The 20,903-nt window shown below is 41.9% G+C and overlaps 1 protein-coding gene across 2 annotated transcripts in view; it reads left to right on the forward strand.

Moving 5' to 3' along the window:
- The first annotated feature begins 233 nt into the window (after nt 1-233).
- The window catches only part of LOC126996535 (insulin-like growth factor-binding protein complex acid labile subunit), a 48,753-nt gene continuing 28,083 nt past the window's right edge, over nt 234-20,903 (forward strand). The window contains exons 1-3 of one of the 2 annotated variants that reach the window (XM_050857082.1): nt 234-786; nt 4,653-4,783; nt 7,089-7,300. The gene's annotated coding sequence lies outside the window, so the exon portion shown is untranslated. The remainder of the gene's footprint in view (nt 787-4,652; nt 4,784-7,088; nt 7,301-20,903) is intronic. The other variant, XM_050857081.1, reaches the window with a different exon arrangement.

Below are 20,903 nucleotides of genomic sequence, written 5' to 3' on the forward strand. Positions count from 1 at the left end.
GTGTGTGTGTGTGTGTGTGTGTGTGTGTGTGTGTGTGTGTGTTTGCGAGCGTCTGTGCGTGCAAGAGCTCATCCGTGGGGTATGTCTGTGTTTATGAGATATAAAGAAAGAAAGATGCCTTTAATGGCCAAAAGATTCACCTGAATGAGACAGTACACACACACACACACACACACACACACGCATACACACACGCACATACACACGCACACACACACGCACGCAGACACACACAACACTCCCTGGCGCTGGCCTGCCTAGTTGGCTGGCTCAGTGCTGGGCTCAGTTGGCCGAGCACGCGCCTGGCGAGCGGAGGTTGTCCCCGCCGCACTCGAGGCTGCCACTCACCCAGGCCTCGCCATCCTCGCCTCTCGACACGCCTTCACGAGTGCGGCGCCCCAGAGTGACACCCGACCATGGACAATCCCTGACAGGACCACAGTGACCCGGTAGTTTACGCCGCTGAATACACAGAACAATGGCGAACTTTGAGGACCTAACTTAGCGAGAGCGAAGGAGGATTTAGAACTCTCGTGCCTAGGTTTCTGTTCACGGAAGCAGGAGGAAGACAAGGAAGACTTCGGGAGGAGCAACCGCGTAAATTCTGACGGGGAGAATGTGAGAACCCGAGGCTGAGGTTCTCCCAGGAAGAGCCCGGAGGAGTGAGCGCCTTTGCACGTGCTTGGAGTGTTGTGTGTGGGGCGTGAGGCAGACAGACAACACAGCTGACTGGCGGGCACTGTGTGAGACCCGCCCACTCCCGCCACGCCGCCCTCCCCTGATAAGGTAAGCTGTACACACACATACCCTGCCGAGGAGTTGCTGGGAAAGTGGAGGTGAGGAAGGAGTGAAGAGATGAGTGGAGGTGGTGGTGGTGGCGGTGGTGATGCAATAGTTGACTCCATGCTCTCGTCTCCACACCCAGACTATAACTCACTCTGCCGTCCACCCAACACTCCTGCACCCTTTGAACTTTAATTTTATTTTGGTACACTCTTTCATAACTTTTCTGCACGATTTATTTTTTTCCACTTGGTCATTTTTTTCCTCGTTTCTACATGTGTTGATTTGCTTTGACTTTCATTTTGGTACTTTCCTTTATACCTTTTCTGGACGATTATTGTTTCTTCACTCTTTTGTCTTTTTTTTTACCGTTTCCACATGTCTTTTCTTCTTCTCAAAACTTCCCCATTGCAACATTTTCACACTACCTCCACGTGAGACTTGTTGAGCTGACAAAAAAAATACAATACATACGTCGTTGTATTTTTTCCCTTTGCCTTCATAATACAAATATCTACATAATACGTATTTTTTGAGGTCCCTTTGTTGACGCATCAGTGTTTTGTGTTAAAGTTTTATGTTTATGTGCAGGCGTTGTGCGAGCGAGTTGACAGTGCTCTCTCTCTCTCTCTCTCTCTCTCTCTCTCTCTCTCTGCAGCACTGTTTAAACGCACAACTTCTTTCTACGTCGCATCCTTTTGTCTCTAGTTTCACAATGTTTTTCTTTACTACGTCAACGTTATAAAAGTGTGAGGCCTTTTAATTGTTGTTGCAAGCGTGATGTTGATGAAACAGACACTCCCTTTTCCTGACTCTCCCCCACTGCCATTTTTGCTTAAATCGGTAGAACATCGAGTAAATATAATTATAAAAATATATATGACTGCCTATGCACATTAGTATGATTGCAATTAGTATGTATTATGACGGACAAACACAATACATTAGGATTATTACATAGTGCGACGGTCTGCCTAGAACCGTGGACTTGTAAAATCACACACGCTCACACACACACACACACACACACACACACACACACACACACACACAAGCAAACACACACGCACAAGCAGAGACACGCACGCACGTAAAATAACATCCAGAAATATACATAAGTAAAAATGTTTCCTCCTCGCTCAGTAACGTTATAATGATTCCTAAATTAAGAACTACAATATCTAATCAATCTCGACACAAACAAAATGTGAGATAAAAAGAAAGATATTCTGAAAGGCAGAACAGAAACTCCACTGATTCTACTATTACTACTACTACTACTACTACTACTACTACTACTACTGCTACTACTACTACTACTATAAATATACTAGTGAGAAGAGTAAGAATAAGAATAATAACAATAAAAGTGATAAAAAATATTGCCAAATGTCCTGGCGAAAAGATAAGTAAAGGATAAGACGATGAGAGAGAGAGAGAGAGAGAGAGAGAGAGAGAGAGAGAGAGAGAGAGAGAGAGAGAGAGAGAGAGAGAGAGAGAGAGAGAGAGAGAGAGAGAGAGAGAGAGAGAGAGAGAGAGAGAGAGAGAGAGAGAGAGAGAGAGAGAGAGAGAGAGAGAGAGAGAGAGAGAGAGAGAGAGAGAGAGAGAGAGAGAGAGTGTCAGAGAGGTCAAGGTTACATGCACAAAGTGAGATCAAGAGCAGGACGTGAAAACAGACAGACAACAATGCTTCCGCGTCTCCCTCTAAACACACACACACACACACACACACACACACACACACACACACACACACGCACACACACACACACAGACACACGCAAGGGATTAATAAAGACAACATTACGAGACATAACCTTGAATATGAGGTTTGTTTAAGACTTTTCTAAGATTTATTGCCTTTTTTGACGGATTGCTCACGTGATTCCTTCGTTACGTGTGTCTATAAAAATAACGAAACAAATTTGGACTGAAAGAAGTACTAAAAATATGTTTGACTAGTTACTTATGTTGATAAAACGATAGATGATTAGGTAGATAGACAGATAGATAGATTGATAGATATACAGGTAAAACACAGACAAACGCCACTACATTATAATAGCTGTTCAAAAGGTCGACTTAGCGTGAGGTTACCGGCGTGAGGTGTCTGCATAGCTCAGCACACACACTCGTCCGGCCAGCGAGGGAAGGCAGAGCAAGGGGGCCGAGGAGCTGAGCCTGGTGTTTGCGACCCGGAGTTTCAAGGCGGGTCATTGAAGGAGGAATGCACAGACGAGGCTCACACAACAGAACAAGATGAATTAAAATGTCTTTCACGGAGGAGGAAACGCCTTACATACTATATAATACTCAACTAAGAGATAGAGAAAGAACGAGTGTATTTTTTTTAGTTCGTATAGTGTGCGTGTGTGTGTGTGTGTGTGTGTGTGTGTGTGTTCGTCCCCTGTCTGCAAACATGGCGTGTAAATGTTAACATAAAAAAAGAAAGGAAACTGGATTTACTAACAAAATAATAGAGAAATAAAACAGAGAAATATAATAAAAAGTCCAATAAACATTTCATTATCGCAACCATACTGTTTTTGTTAATAGTAATAATAATAATAAGAAGAAGAAGAAAAAGAATGTTAATAATAATAACTATGAAAGAGAAAGAAGGTAAATTAAAGCATAGAAAGAAACAGCAGGAGGAAAATTAATATAAGATAGCAAGAAAACAAATAGAAACGAGCAAGAAACACAACATTAGGGCCATAAGACGAAAAGAAAAAAAAACACGAAAGAGGAAGAGGAGGAGGAGGAGGAGGAAGGAGGAGGAAAGGAGGAAGAGAGGAGGAGTAATTAGAGTAATTTCCGTGTGTGTGCTGCGTCTCAAAATGTTGATGACGTGCAAGAATGAACTTAATGTGATGTTTTGATGCCTTTCCCTTGACCCACTTAATTAACTCTCTCTCTCTCTCTCTCTCTCTCTCTCTCTCTCTCTCTCTCTCTCTCTCTCTCTCTCTCTCTCTCTCTCACACACACACACACACACACACACACACACACACACACACACACACACACTGCTGTAAACATTTTCGGGGGGGAGGGGGGGGAGGGGAGGGGGAGAGGGGGAAGGGCCTGGCCACGAAGCTTTAGTGAATAACTTTTTCTTCCTCTCCTGCCGACGGAAAATAATAAATGCAATGTAACAAAAACTAAAAAATTGGTGTTTATGTTTTCCCTGGATACGATTTTTTTTTTTGGTACCTACTTACCTGTATAGAGAGTATGTGGGGGTGTCTTTCTATTTGCTTCTCAATCTTTATGAATCCTCCAATCTATCAATCAATCAATCTATGCATGTTTCTGTCAATCTATCTATCTATCCATATGTTTATCATGGTATTTACACACTATCTACTTTCTAATTTATACCATCCATTCTGTTGCTATCTCTGTCTCTTTGCCAATCTGTTCCTCGTATAATCGCTAACGAATCATTCACCAAGCCTCTCCTTCTCTATACACATTGATATCCTCCTTCTAAGGTAATCTGAATGTACAGTACACTTGATATACACATAACAGGCTCCTCTACCTCTCTACTTGCTATTTATTCATCTACATATTCACAATGCATCTACCTTTCGTGTACAAAGTCTCAGTTTCTGTATATATTCACATACGTTCAACAATATTTACACACTTATGTTTCACCTATGTTACAACTATTTTTACAAGCCTATCTGTAACCTACATACTACTTTTTGCCCGAGAGCTAGGTACCTCCACATATACTTCAACCCTTCTTTTATCCTCTTCAATCCCGTTCCACATCATACAACGAGTCCAATCAAAGAGAGAGAAAATATGCGTTTAGTCCAATCTAATGTTTTTTTTTTCCACCCGTCTTCCTCCAGCCGTACAGTCACGTTAGGAGTCATTCACACATCCGAAACATCCCGGAACACTAAACCAATACCGAGAAGAGGAAGAAGGGTTTTTGACATATGCTCACACACATTCGCGCTTCCCGGGACACACAAAACAAGTAAGAAGAAGAGGAAAAGTTATTGAGATATATTACAAACAACAAAGGGCCAAAAGGAGAGGCTATCAATACCCTGCCAGCTTAAGCCATTCCCCTTCCCGCAAACCGCACCGCCCCTAAATCCACCCCCCTTAACATTCACGGCACTCACTCATCAACCCCTTCACCCTCTCCGTCTAGTCACCCTGTCCTATCACCCCCCATCCCCCATACACAAGGTAGATGAAAGAAAAGGGGAAGGGCGGCTCACCCATTATTCAGCGCCATAAGAAAAATCAAATAAGAATTGTTTTCGTGGACTGCGGTCGGTAATTCCTCTGCATAATGGTCCTCCCAAAAATCCTGAAGACGTAAGAGAAGGAGGAGGAGGAGGAGGGGGAGGAGGAGAAAGGAGCAAGAGGACTTAGAGGAGATGGAGGAGGAAATGAAAAAAAGGAGAGAAGTACACGGAAGAAAAGAATGATAAACTGAAAATAGGAGATAAAACAACAAGCAATAAAAGCAATACCACTGAAAAAAAAACCGCACCCATTCACACACAAACACAAACACAAACAAACAAACAAATGCATGCAGGCAATCCGTTTTCCTCGACAGGGCGGGGCGGAAGAAGCGCTCGCCTTTAAGAAATGCAGGAAAAACGCAACGCATCCGAATAATGATTGTCGATTAGGCGAGAAGAACAAGAAAAAACAGCCTATCAAACACACCAGCTGCGTCTCTCTTTGCGCCACGTCCCGCCCCACCCCGCCCCGCCCCACCCTGGCTCCCACTACACCTGCTCTCCCTCCTTGCCTCTCCTGCCCCACTCCGGACTGTTGCACCTATTCCCAGACCATCAGACCGATTTTTCCTGCTTCTGTTTTCGCTCGCATCCCTTTGTTTCTTGTCTATAGTTGTTTTACCTCTTCTTCCACGTCCTGGCTTTCATTCCTATATATATACTGTTCCTATCTTCTATGTTCTCTCCCTGTTTCTCCTGTTCCACTTATTCCCCACCCGTCGAATCAGTTGTTCTTGCTTCTGTTTTAACTGTTATTCCTGTATTTTTTTTTTTCTGTGTCAAGCTGTTCCATCTCTTCCTTGACTCCCTGCCTTCCATTCTTCCTGTTTGTGTCTAGTCCACTTTCCTGTTTCTTCTGTTTCCTGCTTCTGTTCGTCTCTGTTATCCCTTTGTTTCTTCTACCTAAATCCAAACTGTTTCACCTCCTCCCCGACTCCCTGGCTTCCATTCCTCCACTTCGCGTCTAGTCCACTCTCCTGTTCCTTCCCTTTCACCCTTTTCCCACCTATCCGACCCATACCTCCTACTTCTGTCGTCTCTGTTATCCCGTTGTTTCTTCTACCTAAATCTAAACTGTTTCACCTTTTTCTCAACACCCTGGCTTCCATTCCTCCTCTTCGTGTCCAGCCCACTCTCCTGTTTCATCTATTTCACCCTCTTCCCACTTATCCGCCCCATTCCTCCCGCTTCTGTCGTCTCTGCTTTCCCTTTGTTTCTTCTACATAAATCCAAACTGTTTCACCTCTTCCCCAACACCCTGGCTTCCATTCCTCCTGTTCGTGTTTTATCTACTCCCTCCTTTGTTTCTCTTGCCCCCACTCAGAGTTGTTCCACCCCTTCCCTAATCCCCAGGTGTCCATTCCTCCTGGTTCTGTGTTGCTTGTTCACCCTTTTCTTTATCCTGTTCAACCCTTTCCCCATGTACTCCCTGGCTTCCATTTTTCTTGTTCCTGTCTTTTCAACTCTTTTTTTTTATTTCAGCCTCCTCCCATACTGTTCTACCCCGTCGCTCTCATTTCTTCTGCTCTTTTCTCCTCTGCTCTCCCTTTGTGTTTACCTCCACCCAAACTGTTCCACCGTCTCCGCCCATCTTCAGGCTCCCATCACTCCAGTTTATGACTTTACGATAAACGAACACTGATGGGAACCTATAAACACCTAAACTGAATTTTCACACAAAGAAATATAGATGTTACAATCAGCAAGCCAACGCCAAGGCAGACTGTGGTAAAGAAGGAGAAACAATAACGACAAGTAACAAACGTTGTGCATTAAGCAGAGATATCCTAAGAGGAAAGCAAAATAACACCATACACTTAACTTAAAATATTATGAATTTATCAAAAGCACGCAGAATAATACTACCATGTCTTGCAAGAACACAGAATAACAAGCGAAAATAAATGATAAATAACAAACGAATTAAGACAATAAGATAAATTAAGAGAAGAAACAATAATCAAACTTCGTGCAATATCATACTAACCCCAAACCACTCCCTTTCCTCCCCACATCACTCAGACTAAGTGGTGGTGACGAAGTGGTGGTGAAGTGCTAGTGGTGAAGAGGTGACGTTGGTAGTGGTGGTGGTGACGCCCTTACCAGCATGGCCGCCTCGTTTCCCCCGCCCCCCAGAGGACGCCCCAGCCCGCGCCCCCAGCCCTCTGACACCATGGCGGCCACGTGCACCTTCCCCTCCGTGGTCTGCTGAGTGACACGCGCTTCTACTGCAGGTACGTGAGGTGGTGGTGGTGGTGGTAGGTGGGTTGGGGGGGTGGGGGGTTGGGGGAGAATGATGAGGTTGATATTGGCCTTATCTTCTCTTTTTTTTTTTCTCCTCCTCCTCCTCCTCGATGGAAGCAGATCAGTAGATATCATATATCTGGATTTTCAAAAGGCATTTGATAAGGTCCCTCACACACGATTGCTCAGTAAACTATTGGCGCACGGTATCTCGGGTAACCTTCACAATTGGCTTGTGTTTCATCTAACTGGCTCGATGTCAGAAGCGGCGTACCTCAAGGATCAGTGCTTGGACCTATGCTCTTCTTAATTCATGTTAATGATGTCGATGATGGGCTCACTTGCAAAATATCAAAATTTGCTGACACAAAAATCGCTAATAAGGTAACTACGACACTCGATGAAGAAGCATTACAATCAGATCTAGATCGACTTGCACGTTGGGCCAATCAATGGAAAATGAAATTTAACGTTGACAAATGTAAAGTGTTACACGTCGGAAAAAATAACAATCCCGTTCAGTAACTAATGAATGACCAACAACGTTCTGCAGTAAGGAAAGAAGAGGATCTTGGAATCACTATATCAAGCGATTTAAAGCCCGGTCAGCATTGTTCAGAGGTAGTTAAAACCGCAAACAAATTGGTTGGCTTCATCGGACAAGTCTTTAATAATTAATCGGAAAAAAATAATATTAAAACTATAATTCGCTGGTTCGACCCCATCTAGAGTACTGTGTACAGTTTTGGTCTCCCTATTACAGAAAAGACGTAGAAAAGTTAGAAAGGGTTCAACGGAGAATAACAAAAATTATTCCAAAATTGAGAAATTTTTCTTATGAATAAAGGCTTGAAGAAGTAAATTTATTCAGCCTATCAAAACGAAGAATGAGAGGCGATCTAATAGAAATGTTTAAAATGTTTAAAGGACTCAGTGATTTTAATGCGGAAGATTATTTTATAATTGATCGATCAAATAGAACAAAAAGAAATAACAATTTCAAGATCAGTGGTAAAAGATTCTCGTCGCACGAAGCCAAACACTTCTTCCTCAATCGAGTCGTTCATGTTTGGAATTCTCTTCTCTGTGATGTCGTTGATAGTACAACAGTTACGGTCTTCAAGAATAGATTAGAGAAGTATTTTGAATAAAACCAGCAACTACTCGTAATAACGTTAAGTTCTTTCGAATACTGGTGTCCTTGTCCGTTTTTATCGTCCGGTTAGCGGTAGGAGTAATGGTAGTTCATTCCTCTTTCCTACATAATTTCCTTGCAGGTTTTCCATGCTGTGTGGTTGTTTTTCCATTTCTGCCAGCTTAGGCTAAAGGGATGGGGAGTGGGGAGGAGCCTTCGCTTTTGCTGTCCTTCATCTTCCACCTTTGATTAGATAGTTAGTGTAGCTTGTCACAAACAGCCTCGTAAGGACATTCAGGTCTCCTGTTGTTTGTTCTTCCTTTGTGTTTCTTTGTGTTCCTCCTCCTCCTCCTCCTCCTCCTCCTCCTCCTCCTCCTCCTCCTCCTCCTCCTCCTCCTCCTCCTCCTCCTCCTCCCTGTAATTATTAGTGTTCCTCATTATGCCTGATAATTACGATCTCTTGTCTGTCTCTTTGATAATGCATTTCTCTCTCTCTCTCTCTCTCTCTCTCTCTCTCTCTCTCTCTCTCTCTCTCTCTCTCTCTCTCTCTCTCTCCCTTTCCAGTCTTCCCTTCCCGCCCTGACGCTCTCTCTCGTTCTCTGGCCCTCTCTTTAACCCTCTTCCCTTCGTCCTCAACTCTCTCCTCTCTCTCTAACTCTCCCTCTAATGATCTCTGCCTCTTTCTAACTCTCCCTTTCCACTCTTCCTTTCCCGCCCGGACGCCGCACGACCTGACACCTTTCCCTTCCTTCCTCGCCCCGTGATGATGCTGCGACCTTTGAAACTCGGCCTCACTCAACTTGAGGATGAATTAGTCTTGCGTCATTACACTCGCCGCCAAAGTTACGGCCGACAGCTTGAGGCTAAACGCTATTGCTCACTTCTCTCAGCGGCCCACACCGCCTGATCCGACCTGACCTGACTCGACCTGGGCCGCACTCGCTCAAGAATCCTTTGGTTTTTGTTTTGTTTTTCATATTAGCATCTTTAGGCAAACTCTGGGGTATAATGAGAAGGGAAATGGTGTGAATAATGTGAGTTGTGGAAGATTTTTTTTGGTAGTGGTAGATGTTTTGGATTTGTTGGTGTGTAAGGATGAAATAAAAGTTGGAGAATCAAAGAAAAAGTGAAGAACAGGTTACCAGCTTTACACAAACTTACAGGAAGAAAAAGGGAAGGAAAGTGGTGTAAATAATGTGAGTTGTGGAAGATTTGTTTTGTTATGGTGGCAGAGGTTTGAGTGGTGTTGGTGCGTGGATAGAAAATATAGGTTTAAGTAATTAGAGAAAGAAAGAAAGAAGGTTAGAGGATCAAAGAAAGAGAAGAGTAAAGAGATAAAAATCAGAGAAAGAGAAATAAAGAGGTTGAATAATCGAAAGAAAGAGAAATAATGGTTAAACAATAAAAAAAATAGATGTAAAGGCTACAGAATAAAAGAAAGGGAGAAATAGAGATTAAACAGTCACAGAAAGAGAGAAAACAAAGAAACTAAACTGGTAAAGAGTCGTGAATGCATTGAGAAAGAGAGAGAGAGAGAGAGAGAGAGAGAGAGAGAGAGAGAGAGAGAGAGAGAGAGAGAGAGAGAATCCCTTACGTTGATGGCTAAAAAATCAAAGAAAAAGAGAAAATAGAGGTTAAAGGATAAGAGAAAGAGAAAAAACAAAGAGAACTGAGGAAGAATCGTGAATACATATGCATGAGAATCCCTTACGCTGACGACAGCATGCGATGAACCGACCTCTTGAAATCTGACGCAAGTGTTCCCGATATGAGCAAGTGCTTTTTTTTTTATGGCTGTAGGCGGATATCGTTCGGATGAAAAAGATTACGTGTCAGATGAGGAAGCAGTCTTCAATCCCGCCTGAATATCAAAGGTCAACTAAGTAACACTGGTAGAATTACACAAAGGAACGATCTCTCTCTCTCTCTCTCTCTCTCTCTCTCTCATGCGCCTCACACACACCCGCAGGAAGCTCCTGTCACACCGCTGGCAGGTCATTTGTACCACTTTTATACTCGAGTTCTGAAAAGTGGAAAGTGGTAGCCGGTGTTTGTGTGTGTCAAGGCGTGTGTGTGTGTGTGTGTGTGTGTGTGTGTGTGTGTGTGTGTGTGTGTGTGCTATAATTTCACTGTCCTTGTTTATTTGGAGAATGAGCGTAATGAAGAGAGAGAGAGAGAGAGAGAGAGTGTGTGTGTGTGTGTGTGTGTGTGTGTGTGTGTGTGTGTATCACTGACGGCATGTGGGAGTCGTAGTCAGGAAGTGCTTTATCATGTATAGATTCCCTGTGTGTGTGTGTGTGTGTGTGTGTGTGTGTGTGTGTGTGTGTGTGTGTGTATGGGTGTGTGTGTGTCGCCCGCTTGTCGAGAATGAATATGTATACCCAATTGTGTATGCAAGAGAGCGTGTCATCGCTGTCGTATGAACTAACCAACCGGAACAAACAGGAGTGAGAGAGTGGGAGTGACGGAGTGAGGGAGTGTGACTGAGGGAGAGAGAGAAAGGAAGGAAAGGGAAGGTAGATTGAATGACTGAGGGAAGGAAGGAAGAAACGAAGGAAAGGGAAGGTAGACTGAGTGACTGAAGGAAGGAAGGAAGGAAGGAAAGAAGGAATTGAATTAAAGGATTGAATGAGTGTGACGGAGGGAGAGAGGGAAGGGAAGGAAAGGGAAAGTAGACTGAATGACTGAAGGAAGGAAGGAAGAAAGGAAGGAAAGAAGGAAAGGGAAGGTAGATTGAATGACTGAAGGAAGGAAGGAAGAAAGGAAGGAAAGAAGGAAAGGGAAGGTAGATTGAATGACTGAAGGAAGGAAGAAAGGAAGGAAGGAACTTAATTAAAGGACTGAATGAGTGTGACGGGGGGAGAGAGGGAAGGGAAGGAAAGGGAAGGTAGATTGAATGACTGAAGGAAGGAAGGAAGGAAGGAAGGAAGGAAGAAAAGAAGGTGCTGAATTAAAGGATTGAATAATTGAAGTAACAGGGGGAAGAAAAGAGTGAAGAAAAAGTTAAATGTGTACATGTATGGAGATAAGAATTCAATCAGTAAAAAAGGAATATTAGAGTGAGGTAAAGGGAAAAAAGGGAAGGAAATAAGGATGGGGTTAGAACGAAGGAAGGAAATAAGGAAGGAAGAAAGAATATACTGAGGGCATATGTGGAGGGAAGAAAATAAAGAAGACTGGAATACCGGACTGAGGAAGGAAAAAAAGGAAAAAAGAAGATATGGAAGGAAAGAAGGAAATAAGGAGAACGGGAATACAGGACTGAGGAAGGGAAAAAAAAAGGAAAAAAGAAGATATGGAAGGAAAGAAGGAAATAAGGAGAACGGGAATACAGGACTGAGGAAGGAATAAAAGGAAAAAAGAAGATATGGAAGGAAAGAAGGAAATAAGGAGAACGGGAATACAGGACTGAGACAGGAATAAAAGGAAGGATGAAGATATGGAAGGAAAGAAGGAAATAAGGAGAACGGGAATACAGGACTGAGACAGGAATAAAAGGAAGGATGAAGATATGGAAGGAAAGAAGGAAGTAAGGAAGGAAAAGTGGACGGAAATAGGCAAGGATGAAAAGAAGGATCGATCAGATATGGAATACGAAAGGTGGGTGAATAGAGGCGAGAAGGGAAGAAAAAAATACATGAGTGAATGAGTGATCGAAAGCGTTACCGTGAGAAGTGAGTCAAGGGCAGTTAATTCCACTCAACGCTTCCAACACTCTCTTCATCTTGCCTTGATCTAGTTTCACCATCGACAAAAATAACCAAGGTAAAAAGACACACAAGAGGAGGGTGAGCATAATGTCCCTTGACCTATTCTAACCAACCGAGCAACCCTGACCTAGCCATCCCTGAATTATCTAGTGAGTCTTTAAGGGGACCAACTCTGACGCTAACCAGAGGAAGCCTAACCTATTGTAACGATGTTTTGCTTTCGTCTTTTGTTTAGCCATTATGAAAGGGGGATGATAACAAAACTTTAATGTGGTCCAACTACAGAAATAATGTAATAAATCGTAATATGTTGGCAAATTTTATCAGTCTTATTCAGAGTTAATGGTATCTTTTCCTCGCATGATCTTAGCAGTTCTGACTAAGATGTAACTTGATAATTCACTGTGGGTTAACCTAATTGAACTCTACCTACGCAGAACTCCGCTTTCTAATACTCTTTAACAATACCACTTTCCAAAACATCAATATACGAACAGATACTAACAAAAGTAACAATTCCATACCTGACAATTATTTTCTTTATCATTCTCACCTGAGACCTACTGAAGGGAACTATAAAAGATAACCTAATAAAATACAGTTTGTGAACATATAACAGAACAGTGCCATTCCTAACCATTCTGGGATCACGTTACCTTACAGCACAGAATCCTTCAGCAAACATATGACGTAATGTAAGCTAGTCCCTCTTGAAGTAACTCAACTCAGATATAAGCTAAGGAGAAACACAACAGAACCGTACCTCCCGTGACCCAATACGAACACTCCAACACCATTCAGTGACAAAACCAAAGAGGAACACTCGCATACTTAATTAACTCAGAAATAGACAATACAACATACTCGAACCTTCAATGGCCAACTAAAAAGGAACACTCAAATACTTAACTCATCGAAATAGGTAGACAACACAGTAAACCAAGCCCTCCAGTGACCCAACCAGACAGAAACACTCACCCTCTTTAACTAACACACACAAAGAGACGGCACAACACACCCAAACCTATTGTAATCCAAGCAAACGATCACTCACACTATTTGCAACGAAACAAAGGAAGAGTGACGTTAACGAGCCCAAACCTTTAATTATATACCCAACCAAACGAACAAATACACATATGATCTTAAGTAACCCAACCAAAACACATACTTCAACAAAAAAAAAGCCCAATACACAACATATAACCAACAAACCCAACCTTTCAGTGACCCAACCTAACCAACACCCACACACTTACTTTATTAGAAAACAAAGAACGACACTGACTTACGTATATAAACTAAACCTACAACGCACTCCATAAAACTACATCCAAGGAAAGGAGGAGACAGGGCCAGACAACATCAGCACCACCCACTCACCCACCGTCAAGACTGTCTCCATACGGGCCAATACGCCATTATATCCTCGTTAGGGGCCCCATTAGCCGGCCATTAATGGGGACTGGAGTGGCCAGGCCGGTCCATCCCTCTCACAACTCTCCATTAGTCTCTGCGCCGTGATAAAGACACGGAGTTTTCGAAGAGTTTCCCGGTATTAAATATAGCATAGTTCACCGTTGCTCCCTCTCGTTTTCTTTTTCGTTTTTTTAGGGCATATATTAATTATGGTTTAGCCTCATGAGAGAGAGAGAGAGAGAGAGAGAGAGAGAGAGAGAGAGAGAGAGAGAGAGAGAGAGAGAGAGAGAGAGAGAGAGACTGCCTGCATGACCTTGGTTCTTTTGCTTTTCTTCTCTCCATCCTTTCCTCCAACCGTCTTTTTTTCTCTCCATTTTTCGCCTTTCCTCCCTCACTTACACCTCCATCCACTTGCACATGGCTTTCACTCCAACACTTCACACCACCACCACCACCACCACCACCTCCTCCTCCTCCTCCTCCTCCTCCTCCTCCCTTTTTTTCGTTCTGCCTTCCGTGAACTCTTAAACTTTTCCTTTTTTAACGTTCAAGTCAGAACCTCCACTATTTTTTTAGTTTTCTGTTTATTTTATTTCTTGCCCCTTCACGTTCTCTCTGTAATTTTACTTGTTTTTTTTATTTACTTATTTTGTATATGAAGACGTTATGATATTAGTTAAAAGTTTAGTGTGACCCGTAAAAGTGATTCGTAACAGTGCAGTAGGATAAAGTTGCAAAATAAATGAGTTTTCTAGCTAAATAAATAATAGTATACCAAATTCTACAGATTCGAAATTGCTAGTATGCGATCATTTAGTTGAATGTATTTCCTTTAATTTCACTTTTATACACACTTCTTCTCATCCTCCCAATCTTCCTCTTCCTCCTCCTCCTCCTCCTCCAACTACTACTACTACTACTATTACTACTACTACTACGACTACTACTAATACGACTACTACTACTAATACGACTACTACTACTATTACTACAACTACTACTACCACTACTACAACTACTACTACTACTACTACTATTACTACAACTACTACTACCACTACTACAACTACTACCACTACTACTATTACTACTACTACTTTTCTCATCCCTTACCCAGAATTCCCTCCCTATTTTGCTAAACACAATCACACACACAGAAACAAACACAAACAAACAAACATATACACAAACACCCCAAACAAAACAAAAAAGCATACCCAAATTTAGCATTAGAAGCTAAAAAAAATAATCATCCACCTAAATAACAAACACAGAACAGGATCAACGTTATTATTGCTTATTATTGTTGTCAAGAGGAAGGGAGGGAGCGGCAGCAACAGCAAAATCAGGACAACTCACCAAAATAGACTCAAATAAAAATAAACAATAAAAATAAACAAACACCAAAACCTACATCCATGTTTTAACCCGATATATTTAGCCACTTTTTACTTCGCTATTTACGGCTCGTGACGCGAGGTAATATTGCTAATTAAACCATTTTTCAGCCCATTAGCCCCAAAAGCTAATGAAAAATATTGTTAGGAATTTTATGTTCTGTGGGTCAGCTCATGCAGGCGGCGAGTGGCCCGAGCGATTGGCTGATATTGAGATTCACAGGCACGGTAGGATGAGGTTCAGGAGGAGGAGGAAGAGAGGAGGAGGAGGAGGAGGAGGAGGAGGAGGAGGAGGAGGAGGAGGAGGAGGAGGAGACAATAAAGAGAAATACGTGGAATGAAGATTAAATATAGATAGACAGATTGGTAAATATATAGAGATGGATAGATAGATAGATAGATAGAGAGAGAGAGAGAGAGATAGATAGATAGAGAAAAACAGAAGTTGTGAAGACCAGGAGGAGGAGGAGGAGGAGGAGGAGGAGGAGGAGGAGGGACGATTTCAGGTGATAGGTAAAGAGTGATACGTGGAATGAAGAATAAAGATAGATAGAATGAAAAAAGAAATGCTGAGAAGAAGAAGAGGCAGAAGAGAAGGAGGAGGAGGGACATCTTCAAGACAAAAAAGAGAGACGTGCAATGAAAAAAAAAAAAAAGATATAGAGGGAAAAAAAGACAAGGGACGCAAGAGAAAACAAAAATATGAAGAACAGGAAGAAACTATAGAAGGAGAGATGAGGACGGAAGGAAAAGAATGGAAGAAAGGGACGGAGGGGGGAGGGAGGAACACAAAGAGATGAAGGAATGACAAGAGGGGAGAGGAACAATGATGCAGCAGCGAATGAGGGAGAGATGGATAAATGAGAGAGAGAGAGAGAGAGAGAGAGAGAGAGAGAGAGAGAGAGAGAGAGAGAGAGAGAGAGAGAGAGAGAGAGAGAGAGAGAGAGAGAGAGAGAGAGAGAGAGAGAGAGAGAGAACACACACACACACACACACACACACACACACACACACACACACACACACACACACACACACACACACACACACACACACACACACATAGCCTGCCCCCTCTCTCTACTCACCCCCCCCCCCCCCACCACACACAGTTCTCCATCAGCAAGCAAGCAGCCAAACAGACAAACAAACAGACAGACAAACAAGAACGACGTCATTACACTGCTAAACGAAAATGTAAATAAGACGAGCTGGAAAAACTCATTACACAGGTATAATATTAATCTAGATGATGCTCATGTACACCTGCCAACACAATTACCCGGCCCTAAATACGTGAAAATTCGACTCGGTGTTGAAAGCCAGCAAGGCGCAAACAGTAGAGATTCTGTCCTTTTTTTTACTATATTTTCATGTTTTATGAAGCCTGCTGATGATGCTTAGAGTATAAGTGTTTATAAATAGCGACAGTAGTAGTAGTAGTAGTAGTAGTAGTAGTAGTAGTAGTAGTAGTAGAAGTAGTAGTAATAGAAGTAGTAATAGTAGTAGTAGTATATAGAGGTGATGGTGGTGGTGGTGCTGGTGGTGGTAGTAGTAGTAGTAGTAGTAGTAGTAGTAGTAGTAGTAGTAGTAGTAGTAGTAGTAGTAGTAGTAGTAGTAATAGTAGTAGTAGTAGTAGTAGTAGTAGTAGCAACTGCAATAACAAAGGCAGAGCAGTAGATTTGCAGCAGCCAGCATATAGTAATATTTATAAGTATAATGATAACAGCAATAATAATAATAATAATAATAATAATAATAATAATAATAATAATAATAATAATAATAATAATAATAATAATAATAATAATAATAATAATAATAATAATAATAATAATAATAATAATAATAATAATCACAATAATACGACCCCCTGCCTCGCTACCACACACCTCTCCCCTCTTCTCTCCCACGCGGAACACAACACCAGCAATTACAACATTAACTAATAACGATGAAAACGATTCCATTACTAGTGTTTCAACAAGTGATTTTATTTCTAATTAATACCAACACTGTAACGGGAGGAAATAGTGTATAAAATGCATGAAATAAAGCGTGGCAATACATCATGAATATATTGCTGTTGTATGAGCACGGACCTGTAAGCAGAGGGTGACACATCTCCCTTACTGAAGAAGGAAAATTAATATTGTTCTTATATACGGTAATGGCTTCGAAACAGACCGGGATACAATGTTACTAATGAAAAGTCTAAGGTCGTTTCCTTTTTTTTTTTACAACAAAGGAGACAGCTCAAGGGCACACACAAGCAAAAGGAAACAAAAAAAATACCGTCTCCTCCACCCAATAACTCGATTTATGTATAGTTAGCTTTATATTGGTTGGTTGTTGGTGGTTTTTTGCAGTAGTCATGCCTCGAAGACTGGTAAATACGATGTTCTGAGTACGATAATCTGACAACGGTGCTCAGAAGATACTATATATAACTACTTAATATTCGTGGTCGTGCAAACTTTCTCGAGGTTGCTAATTTGGTCATAGAAGTTACGACGTTGCACTAATTCAATAAACCAAAAGACGAAGAAATACTAGGATGGATAAAAAAAATACAGAGAACACGTAATGCAAACTTTCACGAGGTTGCTAATTTGGTCATAGAAGTTACGACGTTGCACTTATTCAGATGGATAAAAAAAATACAGAGAACACGTAATGCAAACTTTCACGAGGTTGCTAATTTTGTCATAGAAGTTACGACGTTGCACTTATTCAATAAACCAAAAGACGAAGAAATACTAAGATGGATAAAAAAAAATTAAAAAAAACACCAGAGAACACGTAATGCAAACTTTCACGAGGTTGCTAATTTTGTCAGGGAAGTTACGACTTTGCACTAATTCAATAAACCAAAAGACGAAGAAATACTAGGATGGATAAAAAAATAAAAAATAAAAAAACACCAGAGAACACAACTTTGGCTATCTCAAGTGGGGTTTTTTTTATAGACAGCACAACTTTTACTTTACTTATTTTTTCCACAGCCACTTCCCCAGAGCATTATTTTTTATGCTGCTCGTATTTTTTTCTTTCTTATTATGGAGGTAATCAAACTTTCTTGCCCCTCCTCTCGAGACCTGTGCAAATCGAGTTAAATTCTTAAGTTGAAAAGGTCAAGAGGAAGAAGAACAACACAGAGCCGCCAGCCACAAGGACACTCGACGCTCACTACCAACACTCATCTGCTCCTCCTCCTCCTCCTCCTCCTCCTCCTCCTCCTCCTCCTCCTCTTCTTCCTCCTCCTCCTACTCTGCCTCAAGTTCCTCCTCTTGCCTCCTGCCTCAGTTCCTCCTTCAGCTTCTAATGCCTATACCAAGTCCACTTCCTGCATACTTCTCCTTTTCTTCTTTCCCTCCTCCTCTTCTGTTTCTTTTTGTCGTTCTTATTTTCCTTTTTTTTTCTTTTTTCATCCTCTTTCCCCCTGTTCACACTTTTAAAATTTACTTCTTCCACTTCTTTGTTTTATATATTATCCACCTCATCCTCATCCCACTCTGAAGTTGTTACCTCCTCCTCCTCCTCCTCCTCCTCCTCCTCCTCCTCCTCCTCCTCCTCCTCCTCCTCCTCCTCCTCCTTCTCCTCCTTCTCCTCCTAACCCTGCATACTAGCACCATCGTTGTTTGGAGGCGTGAAAACACATCGCCTAATAATTTAAGCAAACATTTTTCCCCTGCTCTCTCTCTCTCTCTCTCTCTCTCTCTCTCTCTCTCTCTCTCTCTCTCTCTCTCTCTCTCTCTCTCTCTCTCTCTCTCACTCACACTCACACTCTCACTCACACTCTCACTCTCTCCCACCAGGCCAGGGATGAAAAAGTATTATAAAAAATTGTGTCCTGGAGGGAAAGAGGGAAACATATAACGATCACTCTAGCGAATATTTCTTCTTTTACTTCAACGCAAATATTTTCCGGCGGCGCGCGCGTGTATAAGGAAATAAGAGCAACGTAAATAGGGAAAGAGGGAGCGGGCTGGTTGGGTCTGGACGGCAAAGGTTTGTGTGTGTGTCTGTGCTCGTTGGTGATGGTCGGGATTTTTTTCGTATGCAAGAATATTCTCTCTCTCTCTCTCTCTCTCTCTCTCTCTCTCTCTCTCTCTCTCTCTCTCTCTCTCTGCGACCATACCCGTTTTTTTTTCTTTTTTACATATAATTAAGAGCTTTCCCTGATGTACAAAACGTAATATCACCCACCATCTTTTTTCTTCTTCCTCCTCCTCACCCCCATAGTTTCAGTGTAGAACAAGAGTAATATCTGAGTAAAATTGCTGCTTTGACAAATATACTTTTTTTTTCACAATTCCTGCTGAAAAAAATGCCGAAAAAACTAAGCCTGCATGTAGAATGGATAAAGTATGTAAAGTGCGAAATTAAGAGTCTAAACCATGCATTGCAAAGAAAAGACAAAACGCCGACGGCCGAGGCAGGAAACTGTATGGAAGTATAACAAAAAAAAAAAAAAGGCGAGAAAAATTAAAATGATGGAGTATATTGCGATTTGACGTCACTGTCACCCGAGGAAGACAAAACAATTACTCGACATTTTACATTTATTTTGTTTAAAGACTTCCTGTGAAAGAAATGATCATTATATGCTCATGACTACATTAATATTAATCGTACAATTATCGATGAAAATTATATTTATTAGTACTATTAGGGATATTATTATTTTCAAAACCATGACAACAAAATATAATAATTGTAAAACTTATAAAAAAAAAATCAGTAAAAATAAGAAGCAGAAAAAGGGAAGTGTCCGTCCGTCCGTCCGTCTCTCTCTCTCTCTCTCTCTCTCTCTCTCTCTCTCTCTCTCTCTCTCTCTCTCTCTCTCTCTCTCTCTCTCTCTCTCTCTCTCTCTCTCTCTCTCTCTCTGCGACGCTCCTCACTGATATATATGTTATTGGGATTTTTTTCTTATATACACTCATCCGTCTCGCGTCTGTCGGATTTCTGTCACTTTTTGAGAGTTGTGTCTGTCCAGGGGAGTCTTTCTGGGCGTGACGGCTGCCCCACGCTCTCTCTCTCTCTCTCTCTCTCTCTCTCTCTCTCTCTCTCTCTCTCTCTCTCTCTCTCTCTCTCTCTCTCTCTCTCTCTCTCTCTCGCACGCCATTTGCCATTCTTCCCTTCTTTTCCTCATGTCCTTCGATTTCTTTTTTTTTCTTTTTTTTTTGCCGTCAGCCTCTTCGCTACCCGCCATCTCCTTTCCTTTTTGTTCTCCTCCGCTCACCCTCCTTTCCTCTCCTCATCTTCCTTCCCCTCCTTCCTCCTGTCTCCTTCACACTCCCTCACTCTTCCTCTCTTTTTGTACAGTTCCGCTTCCCCACGTCCTCATTCTCCTCCTCCTCCTCTTCCTCCTTCTTTCCGCATCTTATTTCTCGAGTCTATTTCTTCCTATTTTCTTCCATTAGGTTTCTCATCTTTCACTTCTCTCTCTTATTTCTTGTCGCTAGTCTCCTTCATCTCCTCTGATTCCCTTATACACAACGTTTGTAAGCTATTTTACTTCTTATATCTCTCTCACTTCTTCGCTCCAGTCTCCTCCATCTCTTCTATCTCTCTTTTCCACAACGTTACTTCCCATATGTCTCTTCTTAACGCTTTTCGCCTCCTTCCGGCTCTTCCATCTTTTCGTGCGTTTTCGCCTCTCATTTTATTTCACTTTATGACATAGTTCCATTACAATCTATGTCATCCACTTTCCTTTATTTTGCTTTTCCTGTCTCCTTCAGTTATCGTATCCTTCGTCCTCTGTTCTTGCTCTCTTCATTTTTTTTCATCATTCATTCCTCTCATTCCAGCGTTTGCTCACCCTATTTTTTCCATCCTTGTCCTCTGTCCCTTTCCTCCGATTCTCCTACTATGAAGAGGAAGATAGAAAGAGATACATACATATAAAAGACATACGGAGAAAGGC

This window comes from Eriocheir sinensis, chromosome 10, assembly GCF_024679095.1.
Source record: "Eriocheir sinensis breed Jianghai 21 chromosome 10, ASM2467909v1, whole genome shotgun sequence".
NCBI lineage: Eukaryota > Metazoa > Arthropoda > Malacostraca > Decapoda > Varunidae > Eriocheir > Eriocheir sinensis.